Source organism: Elgaria multicarinata, chromosome 3 (assembly GCF_023053635.1).
Source record: "Elgaria multicarinata webbii isolate HBS135686 ecotype San Diego chromosome 3, rElgMul1.1.pri, whole genome shotgun sequence".
NCBI classification, from domain to species: domain Eukaryota; kingdom Metazoa; phylum Chordata; class Lepidosauria; order Squamata; family Anguidae; genus Elgaria; species Elgaria multicarinata.
This window is the reverse complement of record NC_086173.1, coordinates 160,208,563-160,233,935: the sequence shown is the minus strand read 5'-3', so window position 1 is coordinate 160,233,935 and position 25,373 is coordinate 160,208,563. Positions and strand designations below refer to the sequence as shown.

General features: G+C 46.8%; 1 pseudogene; it reads right to left on the bottom strand.

The window, feature by feature from the left end:
- Positions 1 to 7,966: 7,966 nt before the first annotated feature.
- Positions 7,967 to 15,032, bottom strand: LOC134395668 (zinc finger protein 845-like; annotated as a pseudogene).
- Positions 15,033 to 25,373: the final 10,341 nt, after the last annotated feature.

Here is a 25,373-nt window from a genome sequence, read left to right as displayed (position 1 = left end):
TACTGCCATCCATGCGTTGCGCGGATTGTACGAAAAAGGAGCACGTGTGCAGTTGTGTGCACATACATGTGCTGTGTGAGCTGAAGCTCTGGTTGCTCCCGAGTCCTGGCCGTGTGGAAACCCTCCCGAACCTGACCTCTTTCAGTCCAAGGGCCTCATCCAGTTTCGGGATATGACGGGTCCTCCTCCGTCCGTGCTTTCCTCCTCCGAATCCTGTTGAGTTTGGTGTATCTCCCAAGCCTTTGCACGATGTGGGAAGACAACGCCCATTGACTATTATTATTATTATTATTATTATTTATTTATATAGCGCCATCAATGTACATGGTGCTGTACAGAGTAAAACAATAAAATAGCAAGACCCTGCCGCATAGGCTTACATTCTAATAAAATCATAATAAAACAATAAGGAGGGGAAGAGAATGCACCAAACAGGCACAGGGGTGAGTAAAACTAACAGTATAAAAGTCAGAACAAAATCAAGTTTTAAAAGCTTTAGACAAAAGAAAAGTTTTTAGCTGAGCTTTAAAAGCTGCGATTGAACTTGTAGTTCTCAAATGTTCTGGAAGAGCGTTCCAGGCATAAGGGGCAGCGGAAGAAAATGGACGAAGCCGAGCAAGGGAAGGAGAGACCCTTGGGCAGGTGAGAAACATGGCATCAGAGGAGCGAAGAGCACGAGCTGGGCAGTAGTGTGAGATGAGAGAGGTTGTGATTGCATTTATTTCCCCGCTGGAAACTGTTGCTTGATGCTAAAGGGCATCCTCTTTCCCTAGAAGCCTCGACCACCGCTGGCAACATTCCCGAATTATACCACTTTCGCCTCAGGTTTGGGGCTTATCTTGGAAGCCCTTTTGATCAGCAGTTTCCCACAAACTCAGCTAATCGTATTCATCTTGTTCACGTTTCCCAATCAGTTTCTCCAAATCCTTCGGCCTCTGCTGCACATTTTTTCTGGTAACCTTTCCTTCCTTCAGACCTTTGGGTAGGGTGACCATATTTTGGAAACCAAAAAAGGAGGACAACATGGTCGCCATGTTAAAATTATTTTTTAAAAAATAATTTTAAAACCTCAAACTTAAAAAAAAATAATCCTAAAACTCAATGGATGGACAGATCTTTTTCAAACTTAGCATAGCTAAAGTCCTTGTTAAGAGCAATCATGTGCCATTTCATCTCTTCATCTTTAAAAATAACATTTTTTTTAAAAAAAAAAAATCCTCAAATTTTAAAAAATTCCTAAAAATTAATGGATGAACAGATCTGTTTCAAATTTGGTATGGCTAAAGCTCTACCTAAAAGCTATCATGGTGCCAACTTCCAGCTCTTTATCTTTAAAAACGACGATTTTAAAAATAATAATTTTAAAACCTCAATTTTTAAAACATTCCTAAAACATCAATGGGTGAACGGATCTGTTTCAAATTTGGTATAACTAAAGCCCTTCCTAAGAGTTACCATCGTGCCAAGTTTCATGTCTTTATCTTAAAAAATGACGGAGTTATAAGCATTTTTGTTAATTCCCATTAGAGCTGCTCTTTGGAAAAAATCTGGACTTCCCCTCCCCCTCCCGGATTTGTTATCAAAAACCCGGACAAATCTGTGCAAATCCGGTCATATGGTCACCCTACCTTTGGGAGCCTTTTGCCCAATAAAGTGGGGGGGGCATTATATGATTTTTCATATAACTGCCATCTTCACCCTGTGGGGAAGAAGATGCGAGGGAGACTGGAGCAGGCAGGGACCATCAGAGCCTGCTTCAGTTGGACCCCCCCCCCCCCAGGGCTAACATCTTCACCTTGTGGGGAAGAAGGAGCTGTTGGTTTGCCCCCCGATTGGGAGATGAGAGGACGGAGCAGGGCCTTCCCACCAGCCTAAGCAGTCTCCTTAATTTCTTTTTATTTTCTTCCTCTTCCCTCCCCATCCACTTTTCCTTGTGTGTCATGTCTTTTTTAGAATGTAAGCCTGAGGGTAGGGACTGTCTTCTTTACTGATACATTGTAAGCCGCTCCGTGAGCCTTTTGGCTGAGGTGCGGGATAAAAATACTCTGAATAAATAAAATAAAATAAAAATAAATATACTCCCCTCAGTGATGCCAAAGATACGTTTAACGGTATCACAAAACCACTTTCGCCCCCCATTCAGCCTTCTGCAATCGCTGGTGTTCTTTCAGTTCAGGAAAGATTACATGGATGTCTATGTAGGTTTTTTGTATTTTGCAGTACAGCCGTAACACAATTATTCCCCCTCCCCCTTTTATTGTGAATTTAACAAAATAGAACAGAAAATAAATTGTGGAAAAGTGTAGGGGTTATTGTTGTTCCTCTCTGGCACACATTCAGTATTGGCAGACCATGCTGAGATGTGCTGAGGACAATGATAAAGATAGGCCTTGCTAAGGAACATCTTGGCACTGGCTCACCATGCCTTGGAATGTGCTGACGCAAGAGCCACAGAATACAATACAGTCTTGAAGGCACCATGATCACACATTTCCTTAACCCTTATATGGTATATTCATGCTCAACACGCACTAACAAGCACCTTCTGTGCACGAGGTAATCCTGCATTAACATGCTGTACTTAACAACCAATCATAGCTTGTATACAAGAAATGTAACCACTTAGTTCTTAATAAAAACCAAGACGGGGCTGCCTGTTTGGGATGCCTCATCTTCATGCAGTTGGACTCCTTGCCAGTTATTTACCACAGAAAAGAATAAAGAAAAAAAAAAGAATAAACATTACATACATAGGAATGTTTATTTTTATTATTTAAAGCATTTTTATAGCGCCGCCTCACCGTTTCTGGCATCGAGGCGCTTTACAATAACATATAAAACAATTCCATTAAAACCCTCAACCCACATTAAGACAATTCCATTAAAACCCTCACCCTCAAACCATTAAAATTTCATCATTTTTTGTCATCATTTCTTCCCCATCAGATACACCATTCATTAAAAAAGGGGCTGAGAGTTATGCATGGATTTCAAGAATAATAATAAATATTTTCTATTCCAATCCCATCCTAAACTGTGGGTATATTTATTTACTGATACAATTAATGTCACGCATAGCATGGTAACAATAAGCCATAGGGTAGGATGCATTAGTAAGATTACCTTGAGAACAGCGAGAATATCGTTCTAATGATGTTCTGGTCACATTTCTACCATTTGTGCTTGCAGCCCCTTTATTTATTTATTTATTTATTTATTTATTTATTTATTTATTTATTGCATTTATATCCCCCCCTTTCCCCCCTCAAGGAACCCTAGGCGCTGTACTTAATCTTCCTCCTCTCCATTTTATCCTCACAACAACAACCCTGTGAGGTAGGTTGGGCTGAGAGTCTGGGGATCGAAGTTCTAGAGTCCAACATTATTTCTTACCCGCCTCTCCCTCTGGATCGAGGTAGGGAACGACACTGAATAGAAAAATAGAAACTACGTAAAACTAATTAAAACATTTAAAGTAATACATTATGAAAAGCAGCAAATTATTAAAAAGGCATCTTAAAATTCAACTGGGTAGGCCTGCCGGAAGAGATCCTGGCCCTCCTCTGTGGGACAACTTTTAAAGTCTTTGAAGAGTGCTCTCATGTCTCCCCTCAGTCTCCTCTTCTCCAGGCTCGACATGCCCAGTTCTTTCAGTCTCTCCTCATAAGGCTTTTTTTCCAGACCCAACAACAGCCCTGTGAGGTAGATTATGCGGAGAATCACCGACTGCCCCAAAGCCCACCCAGTCAGCTTCATGGCTGAGTGGGGTCTTGAACCCAGGCCTCCTGTGTCCCAGCGCAACACTCTAACCACTAGGCCACACTGGCTTTTCTCGATGCCATCACCTCAGAAGTCCTGAGGTTGCCCTCCCAAGAAGCTGGCAGTGGACCAGTTAGCAAGGCCTCTTTACCCACTGACTGAGGTCACAATAGGACACAAGCCAAAGCTGGAAGGAGGCCTGGTCCTGGCGCCCACAGGCCAGTTGCCGGGGTCCACTGCAGCCCTGATATCTGCTCACCACACACACAAACATATAAAGTAGCATTGAGACACCATTTAAAAATACCCACAATGCCCCAGAGTGATGCTATGTCACACAGGTACATCAGGGAGAATGCACCGAAACAGGAAGGGTCCCATTAGCTTAGGGGTGGGGAAATTCAGGACGTTGGGGGCAAATCTGGCCTTTCAAGAGTGCCAACCTGGTCCTCTCCACATGGCCACGCCCCCTTCTCTTAGCCCCACCCCCCGCTCGCCCCACTCATAATCTTTTGGTGGTTTCCTGCTTTTTGTGCAATTTCTCCGCCATTCTAAAAGGCTGAAATGCCCCTCTGAAGGGTTAGATAGTGCCAGCAAGAGTCTTAAGTAAAACATGCTGGTATTTTTTGTATTTTTGTCCCTGCCCCTTTTGGCTTCGGCCTTTATGCTTTGCCCCCTCCCCTGGATTATGTCTCCCCCTCCCCCTGAGAGTTTACCGAAATTGAATTTGGCCTTGGGCTGAAAGAGGCTCCCTACCACCACACTGGACCCCCTCATCAGACCTGGACCTGCCACTCCTGGGAATCCTGTGAGGAGGTCTGAGAAGACACTCCTAGTGTTATGTGTTCGGGGTCAGTCTAAATGACCTGCAGGAACCCTCACAAGTCAGTGTATCCGAGTAAAAGAGATTGAGGATTCCTTCACACACCACCCTGCACGCACACACTGTGATTAATTCCAAAATGGGTAACCCTTTTGTTCTACAAGGCCTGAGGGGGCAGGAGGAAATGAATCCGAGAGAAGTCTGAACCTGGGACAAGAGGAGAGCGTCTTTTTGTCTTGCAGGGCAGTGGAGAGGAAGCAGGCTTCGCTTGGCGTTGGGTTGTTGTAGGCCTCAATCCTAAACCCAGAGTAAAGAAACCTTCTTTAAAGAAACAGCACTGCAACAGTGTGTCCCAATTGCCCACGATGCAAACACAAGTGGAGCTGGTGCTGGTGGTCCTTCTCCTGGGCTGAGAGATGAGCCTTTGTCCCGCCAAGCTGCAGGGGTTTAGGCCCCATCACCAATTTCTCAGGTGGCACTTGGCACTCGTCTCTCCGTACCATAGTCCAGAGAACAGCCCAGGTGGGGACGAGCCCTTTTCTGGGACTCCAAACATCCCTCTAAGCGGAGACAACAATGAATCAGTTCTGGCAACTTTGATGTTGAGCTAATTAATAAAAAACGGGATCTACCTGGCCTGCCTGGAATTGTTCAGGGAGAGCAGCCACATTCCAACCTAGGTCATAGACCCAGACCCAGAAAGCCCGGGCATGCTCTAAGACAGAACCCGTCCCTCGGTCAAGAGATCACACGCCGGAGTTGCCCATTTCCTTCTTCCCAGGATCCCTCAAATGCATCATCTCAGCAAGGAAGGCCATGCAGATACTCAGGAGAGGGCTCTGTCTCGGAGAAGAGGCTCAGAAAGAGAGACGCTCGGAGTCTGTCCATCGTAAAGTCTTTAGGGTGCAGCTCCATTAGGGTGGCCCTATGGAAAGGAGGACCAGGCTCCTGTGTCTTTAACAGTTGTATTGAAAAGGGAATTTCTGCAGGTGTCATTTGTATATATGGGGAACCTGGTGAAATTCCCTCTTAATCACACCAGTTAAAGCTGCAGGAGCCCTTTGCTGTTTATTTGTTCAGTCGCTTCCGACTCTTCGTGACTTCATGGACCAGCCCACGCCAGAGCTTTCTGTCGGCTGTCGCCACCCGTAGCTCCCCCAAGGTCAAGTCTGTCCCCTCCAGAATATCATCCCTCCATCTTGCCCTCGGTCGGCCCCTCTTCCTTTTGCCTTCCACTTTCCCCAGCATCAGCCTCTTCTCCAGGGTCTCCTGTCTTCTCATTACGTGGCCAAAGTACTTCAGTTTTGCCTTTACTACCATTCCCTCCAGTGAGCAGTCTGGCTTTATTTCCTGGAGCATGGACTGGTTTGATCTTCTTGCAGTCCAAGGCACTCTCAGCATTTTCCTCCAACACCACAGTTCAAAAGCATCTATCTTCCTTCGCTCAGCCTTCCTTATGGTCCAGCTCTCTAGTATCGCTCCTGCACCTTTAACGGTTGTGATGAAGAGGGAATTTCACCAGGTTCTCCATATATACAAATTTGTATTGCGCTTCCCCAATACAAATAAGACCGGTGAGAGCGGGCATTCTTGTCTTGTTCCTCAGGCAAGTTGTATTTTTTCTGTAACTCCATCGTTCACTACTACTGAAGCTAAATTTTGTGAATATAATTGTTCAATTAGACCTTTAAATCTTTCTCCAAATCCCATCTTTTCTATTATCATCTTTAGTGCTAGCCAACTCACACAATCGAACGCTTTAAATATGTCTAAAGCTATTATTCCTGCTTTTATCTTTCTCGTTTTTTATCTCCTGTGTTATGTTTAGATCTGTTTCTCGAAAGGTGACTACCTGGGAACCCCATGTACATTGATGCTGCGACCTTGATGAAACTAAGCGGGGTCTAGGCCTGGTCAGTTTCTCGAAAGGTGACTACCTGGGAACCCCGTGTTCATTGATTCCTGCATTGAGCAGGGGGTTGGACTCGATGGTCTTGTAGGCCCCTTCCAACTCTATGATTCTATGAGATGTTACCCAATAAAGGAATTCTGTTTTGCCTGGCTTTCTGCACAGAGAAGGTGATTCTTTGCATCTCTGGAATTCCCTCCTCTCAATTGCCAGCTAAAACCATCCCCATAGGGACTGGACGTGGCTGAGGGAGACCCAGGTGTTGTAAGAACATAGAACTTTTAAGCCGGCCCGAAAGATCTGATCCTGGGCTGTCAGACATGGATTATCACTGACTATTGAGTCAAATCACTATGAGTGGGGGATAAAAAGCAGGAAATAAGTTTTAAGAATCAAATGGGACTGACACAGCCCTGTGTGGTTTTCACAGCTTGCACGCAGCGGAGCGTTACAAGGAACTCATGCAGCAACTGAGGGAATGGAAGCAACCCAAAGCAAAGGGAAGCATATTTTAGGAAAACGATCCTAGTTATTCATACTCACATCCAGGCACCATGTGGGGTGGGGGGTGAGCAGCCCAAGCCCCAGAGCCGGTGGGGGACTACGGAGAGGGTCCCCTCTGCTGGCAGATGTGACGCCTCTCCGCTGCTCTTGTGAACTGGACCAGTTCTGATACTGGGAGTCTTCTGGGTCCCAACCCTGGCGGCTCCAGAGCGGATGCTGCCTGGCCTTGCGCTTCCCCTGCCTTTCTCCCAAGTCCGGTGCGAGACTATTTTGAGCCCTAGGCAAGGTGAGCTACTTTCACCACCACCCAAAATGTTTTTTGCAAACTTGCTTGCGACAACGAGCAAACTGAGACCCCCGCCTCTCGTGTCGCCCCCATGCTGACGAGCATGAGGGCGACACGAGGCAACGGCTGGTGCACCGCCTTCGCTCGCGGGCGCTCTGGGAGAGCGGCTTCCAGGCGCGCCGTTCCAAAGCCAACCCCTGCCCCCAGCATCTTGGCTTCAAAGCCAGCACCAGGCCGGAAGCCGCTCCTGGCTTCGAAGCCAGGACACTGGGGTTGGGGTGGGTGGGTAGGCAGCTTTGGAATGGCGAGCCCGGAAGCCACCCTTTCAGAGCCGCTGTGGGGGAGTGGCTTCTGGGCATGCCGTTTGACGCCCCCTTACTTTGGCGCTCTAGGCCACCGCCTGAGCTGCCTCTAAAGCAGCGCTGGCCCTGCTTGCTCCTGCCTGGGGTCCTGTGGAATTGTGGTAGGTGAATTGCATGCTGGGAGTTGTAGTAGAGGCAGGGAGGGGAGCTGGGAGGGAGAGGAAGAGGACGTTGGAGTTGGGAAGATTGGAGCCAATGTTGGTTGGAGTCTCAGTTTTAGTGCAGGCTAAGAATAAAGTAGCATTTCAGAAGCTGTCTCTGGCATCTCAAGATGCTTGCAATGCAACAGTTCCTCGCATCCCCCCTTCCCCAAGGGCCCTTCCTCATCCCAGGTTTCGGTCGCTCCCTCTGCTGAGTTTCCCCAACGTCGACTCCATCTTCCCTTTCAGCTCAAGCAGCTGCAGGGAGAGGAAGCAACTCACAGAAGAGCCTCTGATCACAACACCCCTGCAGAGGAGGTGGGCACGGTCCCTGGGGCGGAGTTCTCAGCCGGGGAAGAAAGACCAGACACCCCACCTCCTCCCCCAAAATAAAGACCCAGCTTGTTCTGCCAGGAAACTGAATGTCAGAGGACAGATGTGGCCTTACGGGCTCTTCTCCCTTTGCACAAGATTAACCGAATATTTCAGTATTTCTTCTTCTTCTTCTTCTTCTTCTTCTTCTTCTTCTTCTTCTTCTTCTTCTTCTTCTTCTTCTTCTTCTTCTTGGGCTACTACCTGGAATGACAGTGTTGAACTACAAATTGGACATGGCCCTGGGAATTAAAGGTAAGAAATCTACAAAAGAAGCTGCTGAAATATTCAGCATCTGGAGGAAAGGAAGGCACTTTTGGACTGGACCACTGAAAAGTTGCAAGCAAGAAATCTGTGTTTTCTTTGGACTTCAAAGGACTCATTGGTGCGTTCATTTGTATTGGATATCTGTGACACGTTTGCATAATGTAATGCTTATTAAAAGCATATTTGTTCAAGTTCTACCTTTGCAGGTTTTAGACTGATGAAGCCCCAGAGGACTCACACGAGGAGAACTCAGCATATACGGATGGCAACGAAAGGCAACAAAACCCATCTTTTTCATGTTGAGATTCCTAGGGAGCAGAGGCTGGTGGCTCTGGTTCTGGTGGGCCTCTGAATCCATTCCAGGCTTCAGTCCGATATAAAATGAAAAGCTGAAAACTACAACCAAAAAGAAAAAGAGAGGGAAAAAAGCCTAGCAGCAATTGAGGGATTTAAAATACAATAAGAGATTTAAGACAACAGAAGTTACATGCATTATCATAGGAATAGTCACAATATGAATCTTTATGTATTTATTTGCCATATTGGTCTAAAACAAATTCCAGAGTGGTGCACATAGGAATAAAACAGTAAAAAGAAAGACGATACAAAACAGTAAATTGAATTTTGTTGAATTTAAAACAAATGAACAATATCAACAGTGGCTGGTCAGTTGAGGAAGGCTTCCTGGAAAAGAGTCCTTTTCAGAGGAGGCAGAAGCAGCCTAGTGTTGCCACCTGCCTAACCACAAGGGGCAGGGAGTTCCAAAGGGAAGGGGCCACCACACTGAAGGCTCTTCTCCCGCTGGACTCCAATCGGGACAAAGGTCCACGTGGAGCCACCGGGAGCCGGCCCTCCAATGACCTCAGTCCCTGGGGCAGGGTGAGAGGAGAGAAGGCGCTTTCTCATGGATCCCGATCCCAAACTGTTTAGGGCTTTGTACGCTACCCTCTTAAACCAGGCCCTGTACCCGATACGGAGCCAGTACAGTCCCTTCAGCAAAGGAGTCACATGCCGAAAAGGAGCAGCCCCAGACAGCTGCTGCGTTCTGCACTGGCTCCAGCGTCCGGAGCAGCCTTAAGGGCAGCCCCAGATGGAGCGCATTGCAGTCATCCAGCCTTGAGGTTCGTAGCGCCTGCACCTCTGTGGCCATGCCATCCCTGTCCCGGACAGCGTGCTTTAGTCAGCTCTTTATCGTTCAATGTGGGCGGTGTGGACGAAACCGAGTCCACTTCTGCTCAAACCTGGAAACCAATTGATCATTTTCCTAATCAGGCAGGAGCATCAGAGAAGGCTTCTGGCTCAGCCCATTCACATATTTCTCGCAGTGATCAGCTGGGTGGGTTTGCCACCCTTCCAGGCATAATTCGCACAACGTTCTGAGGAACTTGCAAGATGGGGCCAAGAGACGAGGCCTTTGGGGCTACTGATTCCACCGCTTGTAACAAAAAAGAGCCGCTTCGCTTGCACAGACTGCACGCGCCTGTCCAGGAGAAAAGACACCTCTGCGGTGCAGCTCCACCACTTCCTCCTGATCGCCCTCCAAGGTCTTTGGGAATCTGGAAATGACCACAGCGCAGGACACCATACGACACACAGAAGGCCAAAATAACTCCTCTGCCCGGCATTAACAGCTCTCATTTCCCAACACACTGGTGGCTCAGTGAAGCTGAGAAGCCCTCGACAGATCTGTTAGGCTGAACGCGGCATGGATATTTGTTTTGAATTCAAGGTCTTTCCTCCTGGGCTTGCTTCTTTTAAAAGAAATGGATGTCCTCCATTTGAAGATCTTCCTTCTTTCTGGAAACTGCTGGGATTGAAAAAATACTTCCTGTGTCTGTTCCTTGATGTGATTTCAGGTACTTATAACGTTGCAAGTTCTTCCAGTATGCTAAGAAATGCATTTAAAGGATTTCTCCCTATAGTGGATTCTTTGATGCTGTTTAACGTTTCTACGGTGAATGAAGCTCCTCTTGCACTCTTAGCATTTATAAGGTTTCTCACCAGTGTGAATACTTCGATGTCTTCTAAAGGTTGTATGGTCATTGAAGCTCTTTCCGCATTCTAAACATTTATGGGCTTCTTGCCTGTGTGGATCCTGTGATGGGTGTTAAGGGTTGAGCTCTGATTGAAACTCTTCCCACACTCTAGGCATTTATAGGGCTTCTCACCAGTGTGGATCCTGTGATGGGTGTCAAAGTCTGAATTCCGACTGAAACTCTTCCTACACTCTAGGCATTTATAGGGCTTCTCACCAGTGTGGCTCCTGTGATGATATTTAAGGCTATTTCTATAAGTGTAACTCTTCCCACACTCTAAGCATTTATAAGGCTTCTCCCCTGTGTGGATCCTGTGATGGGTGTCAAAGTCTGAATTCCGACTGAAACTCTTCCTACACTCTAGGCATTTATAGGGCTTCTCACCAGTGTGGCTCCTGTGATGATATTTAAGGCCATTTCTATAAGTGTAACTCTTCCCACACTCTAAGCATTTATAAGGCTTCTCCCCTGTGTGGATCCTGTGATGGGTGTCAAAGTCTGAATTCCGACTGAAACTCTTCCTACACTCTAGGCATTTATAGGGCTTCTCACCAGTGTGGCTCCTGTGATGATATTTAAGGCCATTTCTATAAGTGTAACTCTTCCCACACTCTAAGCATTTATAAGGCTTCTCCCCTGTGTGGATCCTGTGATGGGTGTCAAAGTCTGAATTCCGACTGAAACTCTTCCTACACTCTAGGCATTTATAGGGCTTCTCACCAGTGTGGCTCCTGTGATGATATTTAAGGCTATTTCTATAAGTGTAACTCTTCCCACACTCTAAGCATTTATAAGGCTTCTCCCCTGTGTGGATCCTGTGATGGGTGTCAAAGTCTGAATTCCGACTGAAACTCTTCCCACACTCTGAGCATTTATAAGGCTTCTCGCCTGTGTGGATCCTGTGATGGGCGTTAAGGGTTGAGCTGTGACTGAAACTCTTCCCACACTCTAGGCATTTATAGGGCTTCTCACCAGTGTGGCTCCTGTGATGATATTTAAGGCTATTTCTATAACTGAAACTCTTCCCACACTCTAAGCATTTATAAGGCTTCTCCCCTGTGTGGATCCTGTGATGGGTGTCAAAGTCTGAATTCCGACTGAAACTCTTCCCACACTCTGAGCATTTATAAGGCTTCTCTCCTGTGTGGATCCTGTGATGGGTGTCAAGGGCTGAACTCTGACTGAAACTCTTCCCACACTCTGAGCATTTATAAGGCTTCTCTCCTGTGTGGATCCTGTGATGAGTGTTAAGGTCTGAACTCCGACTGAAACTCTTCCCACAATCTGAGCATTTATAAGGCTTCTCTCCTGTGTGGATCCTGTGATGAGTGTTAAGGTCTGAACTATGACTGAAACTCTTCCCACATTCTAAGCATTTATAGGGCTTCTCGCCTGTGTGGATCCTATGATGGGTGTCAAGGGCTGAACTCTGACGGAAACTCTTCCTACACTCTGAGCATTTATAAGGCTTCTCTCCTGTGTGGATCCTGTGATGGGTGTTAAGGGCTGAACTCTGACTGAAACTCTTCCCACACTCTGAGCATTTATAAGGCTTCTCTCCTGTGTGGATCATGTGATGGGTGTTAAGGGCTGAACTCTGACTGAAACTCTTCCCACACTCTGAGCATTTATAGGGCTTCTCTCCTGTGTGGATCCTGTGATGAGTGTTAAGGGCTGAACTCTGACGGAAACTCTTCCCACATTCTGAGCATTCATAGAGCTTCATGCCTTTGTGAATTCTTTCATGCAGCCTCCCATCAGCTGAAAGAAGAAACCCAAGAGATGGTTATTTCAATTATCAGAGGAGCCGATGATAATCAAGAGAACTGAAAACTAGTGTGGCCCACAAATTCATTTTTTTTAATGTTTACAGGTGGCCTTTTAGGACATAGTGGCCTGGTCTGCACATCATGCAGCAACTCTGGGTAACCCTGAGCATTCTGGTGTGTTCAAGCCTCATTGCGGAAGGAGCAAGAACAAAGCCCTGGTGATGAGTGTGGCTAGTGGGAGGAGGGGAGAGATCCAAGCTGGGAACAGGGAGACCTTTGGGAGAAGGCAGAAAGAGAGAGAGAGACATGTTCCTTCTGACCCTTCGCTTGAATAAACTCATCGTGAAGGCCAGACAGCAGTGCAACATTCATTTTATAATGGAGGTCTGGTTAAAGAAAAGAAATTCACAACCTAGCTGAGCAAGGCGGTCTACAAGGATACGGGGCGGAGAATGTGGAGAGGGAGACATTTTTCTCCCTCTCCCACAGTAATAGAACCCAAATGGGGTCCTGTCAAGGAGCTGATGGGTGGGATGGGTGTGAAATTCAGGACAGATCAAAGGAAGGACTTCGGCTCACAGCACAGAGTCAAACTCTGGAATTCACCAGCACAAGATGTGGTGTTGGCCACTGCCATGACACAGGCTCTGAACACCAGACCCGGCCGAGGCTACTCCCTGCTCAAGCCAAGCACCACTGCTTGATACGCCTGAGGCAAGGGATAAAGCCCACCTTCCTCTAAACTATGTGGAAAAAGGGGTTTAAAATGGAGAATGGATTTTAATATATATATAATAATGCTCTGTGAGTTATATCTGCTTAGGTGAATGATTGTCAGAGTGGGTGCTGAATGTGTAAACTTAAGATGATAAACGCCAAACAGATACGTGGGATTTTTGTGGTAGTTTTAAAACAAACAATCAAAATTTATTTTTAAAAGTTCATAAGCTTTGTTTCAAATAACAACATTTCAAAACCTTTTTGAAACCTTCCATACAATCCTGTCACTCTCACATTCGCGCTTTCCTTTTTCTCACACAATCACTCTTGAACTTTCTTTATTATCAGTATTGATTAATATACATCCACTACGTGCACACCACACTCTAAAGAAACCACTCACTACACTGACTCTCAAATTTCCCAGAACTTAAGTACCATAAACACAGAGAGCACTACAGACTCTAAGAGTCCCTAACAAGTCTCCCACAATCCCCTCAATCCTTCCCTTATATATGACTCCTCCCCCTCCCAAGACATTCTAACTCCGCCCACTCAGGCCAACATTCTACAAACCACAGACTTACAAACCGCAGACATACCTTTGGGAATTGACTTGTGGGGTGTAACGCCACAGCCACCGACTGGGATGGCCTGAAGAGGCTGTTGGAGCATTTCCTGGAGGGGAAGGCTATCGAGGGCTACCAGTTTTGAAGGCTAAGTCCAATCTCCAGGATCAGAGGCAGGAAGCCTTTTGAAACCGGTTGCTGGGGAACATGGGCGGGAGAGTGCTCTTGCACCATGTCCTGGTTGTGGGTCCCTGATCGACAGCTCTTTGGCCACTGTGTGAACAGAGTGCTGGACTAGATGGACCCTGGGTCCGATCCAGAATCAGGCCCCTTCTTACGTTCTTCTGATCTAATGGTTAACCGTTTCTACCGCTGCTGAGAAAACCAAGAGGTCTTTCTGGCGTAGGTTTTCTGACCAAGACTCATTTCATCACAAACCCAGGAAGGAATCTGGGATCTAAACTGACTGTTTCCTCCAAGACCCTTCCTGGCATTGAGGCCCCTGCCTTCTCCATGGCTCGGCCCAAAAGGAGTCCAGCGACTGGGAGGTTACTGAACCACCTCCCAAAGGGTCCCTCGGTCCCAGGCTCATATCTGCTGATGCCTCTGCTTCTTCGGCCACCCCAAGGAATGGACCTTCCCCCTTTCTTTCCTGCCAGGAGAGGAGATCCCAGCTGGGAACAGGGAGGTCTTTGGGAGAAGGCAGAAAGGGAGACGTTCATTCTGTTCATTTTCTTTTATTCTCACAGACATATTTCTAAACACTCTTTGTTTGCATATTCCTTCCCAGCTCTGTTGCCCTATTTGTTCCTTCAAGTCAGTTTCCCAAACCATCTTGCCAGTACTTCTGTCTCCCCCTTTTCAATTTCTTTTTGAGAAAAGGTGACTACCTGGGAACCACATGTACATTGATGCTGCAACTTTGATGAAACTAAGCGGGGTCTAGGCCTGGTCAGTTTCTCGAAGGGGGACTACCTGGGAACCCCATGTTCATTGATTCCTGCATTGAGCAGGGGGTTGGACTCGATAGTCTTGTAGGCCCCTTCCAACTCTATGATTCTATGAGATGTTACCCAATAAAGGAATTCTGTTTTGCCTGGCTTTCTGCACAGAGAAGGTGGTTCTTTGCATCTCTGGAATTCCCTCCTCTCAATTGCCAGCTAAAAGCATCCCCTTAAGGACTGGACGCGGCTGAGGGAGACCCAGGTGTTGTAAGAACATAGAACTTTAAAGCCGGCCGAAAGATCTGATCCTGGACTGTCAGACATGGATTATCGCTGACTCCCAATGGCCAGTCATTGAGTCAAATCACTATGAGTGGGGGATAAAAAGCAGGAAATAACTTTTAAGAATCAAATGGGACTGACACAGCCCTGTGTGGTTTTCACAGCTTGCACGCAGTGCAGCGTTACAAGGAACTCATCCAGCAACTGAGGGAATGGAAGCAACTCGAAGCAAAGAGAAGCATATTTTAGGAAAGCAATCCTAGTTATTCATACTCACATCCAGGCACCATGTGGGGTGGGGGGTGAGCAGCCCAAGCTCCAGAGCCGGTGGGGGACTATGGAGAGGGTCCCCTTTGCTGGCAGATGTGACGCCTCTCCGCCGCTCTTGTGAACTGGACCAGTTCTGATCCTGGGAGTCTTCTGGGTCCCAACCTTGGCGGCTCCATAGCGAAGCGCTTCCCTGCGGAGGATGCTGCCTGGCCTTGCGCTTCCCCTGCCTTTCTCCCAGGGACGGTGCCAGACTCTTTTGCGCCCTAGGCAAGGTGAGCTACTTTCACCACCACCCAATTTTTTTTTGCCAACTTGCTTGCGAAAGCGAGCAAACTGAGACCCCTGCCCCTCCCTCGTGTCACCCCCATCCTGACGAGCATGAGGGCGACACGAGGCAACGGGGTGGGCAGGCGGCTTTGGAATGGCGAGCCCGGAAGCCGCCCTCTCAGAGCCGCTGTGAGAGAGTGGCTTCCAAGCGAGCCGTTCGGCGCCCCATTACTTTGGTGCTCTAGGCCACCGCCTGAGCTGCCTCTATGGCAGCGCCGGCCCTGCTTGCTCCTGCCTGGGGTCCTGTGGAATTGTGGTAGGTAAATTGCATGCTGGGAGTTGTAGTAGAGGCAGGGAGGGGATCTGGGAGGGAGAGGAAGAGGACGGTGGAATCGGGAAGATTGGAGACAGTGTTGGTTGGAGTCTCAGTTTTAGTGTAGGCTAAGAATAAAGTAGCATTTCAGAAGCTGTCTCTGGCATCTCAAGATGCTTGCAATGCAACAGTTCCCTGCATCCCCCCTTCCCCAAGGGCCCTTCGTCATCCCAGGTTTCGGTCGCTCCCTCTACTGTGTTTCCACGACGTCGACTCCATCTTCCCTATCAGCTCAAGCAGCTGCAGGGAGAGGAAGCAACTCACAGAAGAGCCTCTGATCACAACACCCCTGCAGAGGAGGTGGGCACGGTCCCTGGGGCCAACTTCTCACCCGGGGAAGAAAGACCAGACACCCCACCTCCTCCCCCAAAATAAAGACCCAGCTTGTTCTGCCAGGAAGCTGAATGTCAGAGGACAGATGTGACCTTACGGGCTCTTCTCCCTTTGCACAAGATTAACCGAATATTTCAGTATTTCTTTTATTATTATTATTATTATTATTATTATTATTATTATTATTATTGGGCTACTACTGGAATGACAGTGTTGAGCTACGAAATGGAGATGGCCCTGGGAATTAAGGGTAAGAAATCTACAAAAGGAGCTGGTGAAATGTTCAGCATCTGGAGGAAAGGAAGGCACTTTGGGACTGGACCACTGAAAAGTTGCAAGCAAGAAATCCGCGTTTTGTTTGGACTTCGAAGGACTCATTGGTGCGTTCATTTGTATTGGATATCTGTGACGCGTTTGCATAATGTAATGCTTATTAAAAGCATATTTGTTCAAGTTCTCTCTTTGCAGGTTTTAGACTGATGAAGCCCCGGAGGACTCACACGAGGAGAACTCAGCATATACTGATGGCAACGAAAGGCAACAAAACCCATCTTTTTCATGTTGAGATTCCTGGGGAGCAGAGGCTGGTGGCTCTGGTTCCGGTGGGCCTCTGAATCCATTCCAGGCTTCAGTCCGATATAAAATGAACTAGCTTAAAATTGCAATATAAAAGCTGAAAACTACAACCAAAATGAAAAAGAGAGGAAAAACAGCCTAGCAGGGGACGTACTAAACCGAAGGACACCGAATGGCCATTGAAATGCATTGTGTCATTCTGAATGGCCATAGGAAATCATTGAAGGAGTTTAGGGTTCATCTACATATTAAAATACCTAAAGGAGTTAAACATTTAGTTTTCATAGAAAACCACACAGAATCAAAATACAAACCAACAAAGTGGTTTTGGGGAACAATTCCTATGACCCCCAACACAGTGGTTTCTAGGGATCATCTCCAAACGTAAAAAGAAGACAGAATACAATAAAGAGAAGGTGACTGCCGTTTCATACAATGCTTCATAGGCACCAGTTTTAAAAGACCAAAATAAGTGGAGGAGGGGTTGCCAAAAACTGTCACAGATTATTTCCATGTTTACAAATGCCCCCCCACACACACACACACCGGCACCCTCTCCTCACAACAGGCTTACATTTCATAGTGGGCATACATGGGAATGATACCACAAGCCCCTTAAGAATCAGATGAAGCTGAAAATGCTTACGGAGGTGGAAATTAGAAACCCAAGCATCCTAAGACTCTGTGCTTGATACATGTTGCATTGGACTTGCCCCCAACTTGCGCATAGCCATAATACGGGGTGTCATTCAGAATGGCCATAGGAAAGCATTAGGTTGTCACAAGCAGGCACACAGAAAAGAGGGGGAGCCCCAAAACGCTAATGGAGATTTGAACTAAACCCAAAAAATCCTAAGAGTTTCTACTGGAGACATGCTCCACCAGAAAGAACCCCACATTGTGCATGGGCACATAAGGTTCCATCAGAATGGCCATAGGAAAGCATTGGACAGTCACACAGCCCCAGAAATCAGGGGGAGCCCCAAAATTCTCATAGACATTTGTAATGAGACCCTAAGCATCCTAAGACTTTTTGCTGCAGGCGTGCTCCATTGCAATGGCCCCTACGCTGCTCACGGGCACATGAGGTTTCTTCAAAATGGCCATAGGAAAACAATGGGTCTATCTGGAAGCCCCAGAAAATCAGGGGGAGCCCCGAAATTCTCGTAGCGGCTTGTAATAACACACTAAGCCTGCTAAGAGTTTTTGCTACAGGTGTGCTCCATTGCAATGGCCCCTACACTGCACATGGGCACATGAGGTTTCTTCAGAATGGCCATAGGAAAACAATGGGTCTATCTGGAAGCCCCCAAAAATCAGGGGGAGCCCCAAAATTCTCATAGATGTTTGTAATGAGTCCCTAAGCATGCTAAGAGTTTTTCACAAATTTTTCACAAATTTTTCACCAAGAAGCAATCAGAAGGTAAAAGCATTGATTCCTATGTCACTGCCTTGCGCACACTAGCTGCAACTTGCAATTTTGGAAATTACCACATGACATTCTGATTAACAAACTAGCTAAAAGTGGGCTAGATGGAACAACTATTAGGTGGATCCACAGTTGGCTACAGAATCGGACTCAAAGAGTACTTATCAATGGAACCTTCTCAAACTGGGGAGAGGCAACGAGTGGGGTGCCGCAGGGCTCAGTCCTGGGCCCAGTGCTCTTCAACATTTTTATTAATGATTTGGACGAGGAGGTGCAGGGAACGCTGATCAAATTTGCAGGTGACACAAAATTGGGTGGGATAGCTAATAGCCTGGAAGACAGAAACAAACTTCAAAGTGATCTTGATAGGCTGGAGTGCTGGGCTGAAAACAACAGAATGAAATTTAATAGGGATAAATGCCAAGTTCTACATTTAGGGAATAGAAACCAAATGCACAGTTACAAGATGGGGGACACTTGGCTCAGCAATACTACAAACGAGAAGGATCTTGGAATTGTTGTAGATCACAAGCTGAATATGAGTCAACAGTGCGATATGGCTGCAAGAAAGGCAAATGCTATTTTGGGCTGCATTAATAGAAGTATAGCTTCCAAATCACGTGAGGTACCGGTTCGGCCCTGGTTAGGCCTCATCTAGAGTATTGCGTCCAGTTCTGGGCTCCACAATTCAAGAAGGACGCAGACAAGCTGGAGCGTGTTCAGAAGAGGGCAACCAGGATGATCAGGGGTCTAGAAACAAAGCCCTATGAAGAGAAGAAGAAATTTAACGGGTTCTTTGATTAGGGATAGGATAGTCTGTGGCACTTGGGACCACTCTCTGCGAGAGCGACTTCTCAGAGAAGCTGATCTCAAACTAGATCGATGCTTAGACATGGGGCGTGCAGCAGATGCCTCACGAGAAAGAGTGAAGGCCCTCGGAGGTCCTGCACATTCTGAAATACATGCACTGAGTCAAAAGTTGAAGAAGAAAGCAATTACCCTACACTCCAGTGTGAGATGCATTTACTGTGGGAGGCAGCATGAGAGAGTAAAGGAAAAGTGTCCGGCATTAGGACAGCGCTGCAGGGAATGTGGCAAACTGAATCACTTCAGCAGTATGTGCAAAAGCAAAAGGAAGCCCACTAGAGACACAGACTTGTCGAGGAAGGCGGTGGCAAATCAGACAGTAGTGATGACATAATGTCCCTCTCCCTAAGTCTACAAAAAAGTCAGGTGCGGGCTGTTGCATCACAAAGGAAAAGAACCCCATCACAAGCTGCAGTCTATGCAACAATGCTAGTGGGACAACAGCCAGTGCGTTTCCAGCTAGATAGTGGGGCCTCTTGCAATGTGATCCCACAAAGTGAATTGGAACCCAACACACCTATCAAACAGAGCAGATGCACATTAATTATGTACAATGACAGCACAATGCAGCCTATAGGAAAATGCAACATTATACTAACTAACCCCCAAAATGAGAAGAAGTACCAGCTGACTTTTGTGGTTGTGGAAGGAGACAAGCATAAACCCTTGTTGGGGTACACTGCTATAAAGGCCATGGATCTGATCAAGGTTCAGCACCAGAATTTTATAGCTCCAGTTGAGGAAGCAAGAAGGGCTCACCCAAGGACAATGGAGAGAATTTTAAAATCATATGGGGATGTTTTCAGGGGTGAAGGTTGTCTGGAAGGTGAGCTGCGACTTGAGGTAGACACAGCAGTGGAACCAGTATGCCTACCACGAAGAAAACTGCCTGCTGCCCTTTACCATCCAGTATGAGAGCAACTTGAAAAATTGCAAAGCAGAGGCATCATAGCACCAGTAGAAACTAATACTTCCTGGGTAAGCACCATGCTAGTGATAAAAAAGCCATCAGGCAAACTTCGCATTTGCATTGACCCAAAGCCACTGAACCGAGCACTGAAGAGATGTCACTACCCACTACCAACAATAGACGACGTGTTGCCTGAACTTTCAAAAGCTCGAATCTTTACAGTCTGTGATGTAAAGAATGGATTTTGGCATGTTAGATTGGATGAGGAATCCAGTATGCTTACTACTTTTGCAACACCCTTTGGTCGATTCAGATGGCTTCGAATGCCAATGGGAATCAGTCCAGCTCCCGAACTGTTTCAGAGGAGACTGTCCCAGGCACTGGAAGGACTTCCTGGGGTGAAAATAATAGCAGATGATATACTCATAGTAGGTGAAGGGTCTAATGACTCAGAAGCTGAGCAGGACCATGCTAAGAAATTAAAAGCCTTTCTACAGCGATGCAAAGAAAAAAAATTAAACTGAATGCTGAAAAGATGCGACTGAAACAGAAAGAGGTGACATATATTGGACATGTCCTAACAGCAGAGGGACTGAAAGCAGACCCCCGCAAGATTGAGGCAATCCGAGACATGCCAGCCCCAGTAGATGTAAAAGCAGTGCAACGCATCATTGGAATGATCAATTTTCTAGCCAAGTTTTGCCCTCATTTGGCTACAGTTGCAGAACCAATGCGACAACTTACTAGGCCGGATGTAGAATGGGAATGGGGAACTCCCCAACAGCAAGCATTTGATTTGGTGAAACAAATGATTACCAATGCTCCAGTATTGCAATATTATCAGCCAGGACAACCGCTAACACTACAGTGTGATGCATCTGAGAAAGGCCTCGGGGCAGTCCTCTTACAGGACCATCCAATTGCTTATGCAAGCAGAGCACTATCACAGACTGAGCAGGGTTATGCCCAGATAGAGAAAGAGCTCTTAGCAGTGGTTTTTGGAGTGGAGCGATTCCATCAATATACCTATGGACAAGCAGTCAGAGTGATATCAGACCACAAACCACTTGAGACAATAGTAACAAAACCTCTTCTGAGTGCTCCAAAAAGATTACAGCGCATGCTCATGCGCCTACAGCGCTATGATGTTGAGATCAAATACTGCCCAGGTCAATTACTGGTGTTAGCAGATACCCTTAGCAGAGCCTATATACCCAACAGCAGTGACTTTGGAGGAGACCCAGACATTGAATCCATCAACATGTTGCACTATCTCCCAATTTCAACAACTAAGTGCAATGAAATTAAAGAAGCCACTGAAAAAGATATCCAGCTACAGGCAGTCAAAGAAGCAATTATGAAAGGATGGCCTGAGGACAAGAGTCAGGTACTATCAGGAGCAGAACCATATTTCCTAATCAAAGATGAGCTCAGTGTACAGGATGGGATTGTCTTTCGAGGACAGAGAGCAGTTGTTCCAGCTTCCTTGCGCAAGGAAGTCATGCAAAAAATACATTCATCACACCTGGGTATTGACAGCTGTCTTAGGAGGGCCAGAGAGTGTGTTTATTGGCCAGGAATGAACTCACAACTTCGATCCTTGATAGAGGGATGTGAGACATGCCGATCATGCGATAACAGACAACAGAAAGAGACTCTTCTACCACATGAGTTACCCATCAGACCATGGAAAAAGATTGGAATTGACTTGTTTACTTACAGGGAGAAGCAGTATCTAGTTACAGTGGATTATTACTCTAATTTCTGGGAGGTTGATGCTCTTTCAGACACAAGAAGCAAGGCAGTCATTGCTAAACTGAAGGCGCATTTTGCAAGATATGGCATCCCTGACACAGTATTTTCAGACAATGGACCTCAGTTTGCATCGGAGGATTTTCATTCATTTGCAAAGAACTGGGAGTTTGATCACTACACATCCTCTCCAGCATACCCACAAAGTAATGGCAAGGTGGAATCTGCTGTTAAAACAGCTAAAAACTTGCTACATAAAGCAGTGTTATCAGGCTCTGATCTAAGAGTTTTTGCTGCAGGTGTGCTCCATTGGAATGGCTCCTATGCTGCGCATGGGCACCTGAGGTTTCTTCAGAATGGCCATAGGAAAACAATGCGCTTCTCTGGCAGCCCCAGAAACTCAGGGAGAGCCCCGAAATTCTCATAGACGTTTGTAATGAGACCCTAAGCATCCTAAGAGTTTTTGCTGCAGGCATGCTCCATTGCAATGGCCCCTTCGCTGTGCACGGGCACATGAGGTTTCTTCAGAATGGCCATAGGAAAACAATGGGCCTATCTGGAAGCCCCAGAAAATCAGGGGGAGCCCTGAAATTCTCATAGACGTTTGTAATGAGACCCTAAGCATCCTAAGAGATTTTGCTGAAGGCGTACTCCATTGGAATGGCCCCTACGTTGCGCACGGGCACATGAGGTTTCTTCAGAATGGCCATAGGAAAACAATGGGCCTATCTGGAAGCCCCAGAAAATCAGGGGGAGCCCCGAAATTCTCATAGACGTTTGTAATGAGACCCTAAGCATCCTAAGAGTTTTTGCTGCAGGTGTGCTCCATTGGAATGGCTCCTATGCTGCGCATGGGCACCTGAGGTTTCTTCGGAATGGCCATAGGAAAACAATGCGCTTCTCTGACAGCCCCAGAAACTCAGGGGGAGCCCCGAAATTCTCATAGACGTTTGTAATGAGACCCTAAGCATCCTAAGAGTTTTTGCTGCAGGCATGCTCCATTGCAATGGCCCCTTCGCTATGCACGGGCACCTGAGGTTTCTTCGGAATGGCCATAGGAAAACAATGCGCTTCTCTGACAGCCCCAGAAAATCAGGGGGAGCCCCGAAATTCTCATAGACGTTTGTAATGCGACCCTAAGCATCCTAAGAGATTTTGCTGCAGGCATGCTCCATTGGAATGGCTCCTACGCTGCGCACGGGCACGTGAGAATTTCGGGTCTCCCCCTGATTTTCTGGGGCTGCCAGATAGGCCCATTGTTTTCCTATGGCCATTCTGAAGAAACCTCATGTGCCCGTGCGCAGCGTTGGGGCCATTGCATTGGAGCACGCCTGCAGCAAAAAGTCTTAGGATGCTTAGGGTCTCATTACAAATGTCTATGAGAATTTTGGGGCTCCCCCTGATTTCTGGGGCTGTGTGACTGTCCAATGCTTTCCTATGGCCATTCTGAAGAAACCTTATGTGCCCATGCACAATGTGGGGTTCTTTCTGGTGGAGCATGTCTCCAGTAGAAACTCTTAGGATTTTGGGGGTTTAGTTCAAATCTCCCTGAGCATTTTGGGGCTCCCCCACTTTTCTGTGTGCCTGCTTGTGACAACCTAATGCTTTCCTATGGCCATTTTGAATGACACCCCGCATTATGGCTATGCGCAAGTTGGGGGCATGTCCAATGCAACATGTATCAAGCACAGAGTCTTAGGATGCTTGGGTTTCTAAATTCCACCTCCGTAAGCATTTTCAGCTTCATCTGATTCTTAAGGAGCTTGTGGTATCATTCCCATGTATTCCTATGCCCACTTTGAAATGTAAGCCTGTTGTGAGGAGAGGGTGCCGGTGTGTGTGTGTGGGGGGGCATTTGTAAACATGGAAATAATCTGTGACAGTTTTTGGCAACCCCTCCTCCACTTATTTTGGTCTTTTAAAACTGGTGCCTATGAAGCATTGTATGAAACGGCAGTCACCTTCTCTTTATTGTATTCTGTCTTCTTTTTACGTTTGGAGATGATCCCTAGAAACCACTGTTTTGGGGGTCATAGGAATTGTTCCCCAAAACCACTTTGTTGGTTTGTATTTTGATTCTGTGTGGTTTTCTATGAAAACTAAATGTTTAACTCCTTTAGGTATTTTAATATGTAGATGATCCCTAAACTCCTTCAATGATTTCCTATGGCCATTCAGAATGACACAATGCATTTCAATGGCCATTTGGTGTCCTTCGGTTTAGTACGTCCCGCCTAGCAGCAATAGAGGGATTTAAAATACAATAAGAGATTTAAGACAACAGAAGTCTTAGGAGTAGTCACAATATGAATTTTTATGTATTTATTTGCCATATTGGTCTAAAACAAATTCCAGAGTGGTGCACATAGGAATAAAACAGTAAAAAGAAAGAAGATACAAAACAGAAAATTGAATTGTGTTGAATTTAAAACAAATGAACAATATCAACAGTGGCTGGTCAGTTGAGGAAGGCTTCCTGGAAAAGAGTCCTTTTCAGAGGAGGCAGAAGCAGCCTAGTGTTGCCACCTGCCTAACCACAAGGGGCAGGGAGTTCCAAAGGGAAGGGGCCACCACACTGAAGGCTCTTCTCCCGCTGGACTCCAATCAGGACAAAGGTCCACGTGGAGCCACCAGGAGCCGGCCCTCCAATGACCTCAGTCCCTGGGGCAGGGTGAGAGGAGAGAAGGCGCTTTCTCATGGATCCCGATCCCAAACTGTTTAGGGCTTTGTACGCTACCCTCTTAAACCAGGCCCTGTACCCGATACGGAGACAATACAGTCCCTTCAGCACAGGAGTCACATGCCGAAAAGGAGCAGCCCCAGCCAGCTGCTGCGTTCTGCACTGGCTCCAGCGTCCGGAGCAGCCTTAAGGGCAGCCCCAGATGGAGCGCATTGCAGTCATCCAGCCTTGAGGTTCGTAGCGCCTGCACCTCTGTGGCCATGCCATCCCTGTCCCGGACAGGGTGCTTTAGTCAGCTCTTTATCGTTCAATGTGGGCGGTGTGGACGAAACCGAGTCCACTTCTGCTCAAACCTGGAAACCAATTGATCATTTTCCTAATCAGGCTGGAGCATCAGAGAAGGCTTCTGGCTCAGCACATTCACATATTTCTTGCGGTGATCAGCTGGGTGGGTTTGCCGCCCTTCCAGGCATATTTCGCACAACGTTCTCAGGAACTTGCAAGATGGGGCCAAGAGACAAGGCCTTTGGGGCTACTGATTCCACCGCTTGTAACAAAAAAGAGCCGCTTCGCTTGCACAGACTGCACGCGCCTGTCCAGGAGAAAAGACACCTCTGCGGTGTAGCTCCACCACTTCCTCCTGATCGCCCTCCAAGGTCTTTGGGAATCTGGAAATGACCACAGCGCAGAACACCATACGACACGCAGAAGGCCAAAATAACTCCTCTGCCCGGCCCTTAACAGCTCTCATTTCCCAACACACTGGTGGCTCAGTGAAGCTGAGAAGCCCTCGACAGATCTGTTAGGCTGAACGCAGCATGGATATTTGTTTTGAATTCAAGGTCTTTCCTCCTGGGCTTGCTTCTTTTAAAAGAAATGGCTGTCCTCCATTTGAAGATCTTCCTTATTTCCGGAAACTGCTGGGATTGAAAAAATACTTCCTGTGTCTGTTCCTTGATGTGATTTTAGGTACTTATAAAGTTGCAAGTTCTTCCAGTACGCTAAGAAATGCATTTAAATGATTTCTCCCTATAGTGGATTCTTTGATGCTGTTTAACGTTTCTACGGTGAATGAAGCTCTTCTTGCACTCTAAGCATTTATAAGGCTTCTCACCAGTGTGAATACTTCGATGTCTTCTAAAGGTTGTATGGTCATTGAAGCTCTTTCAGCATT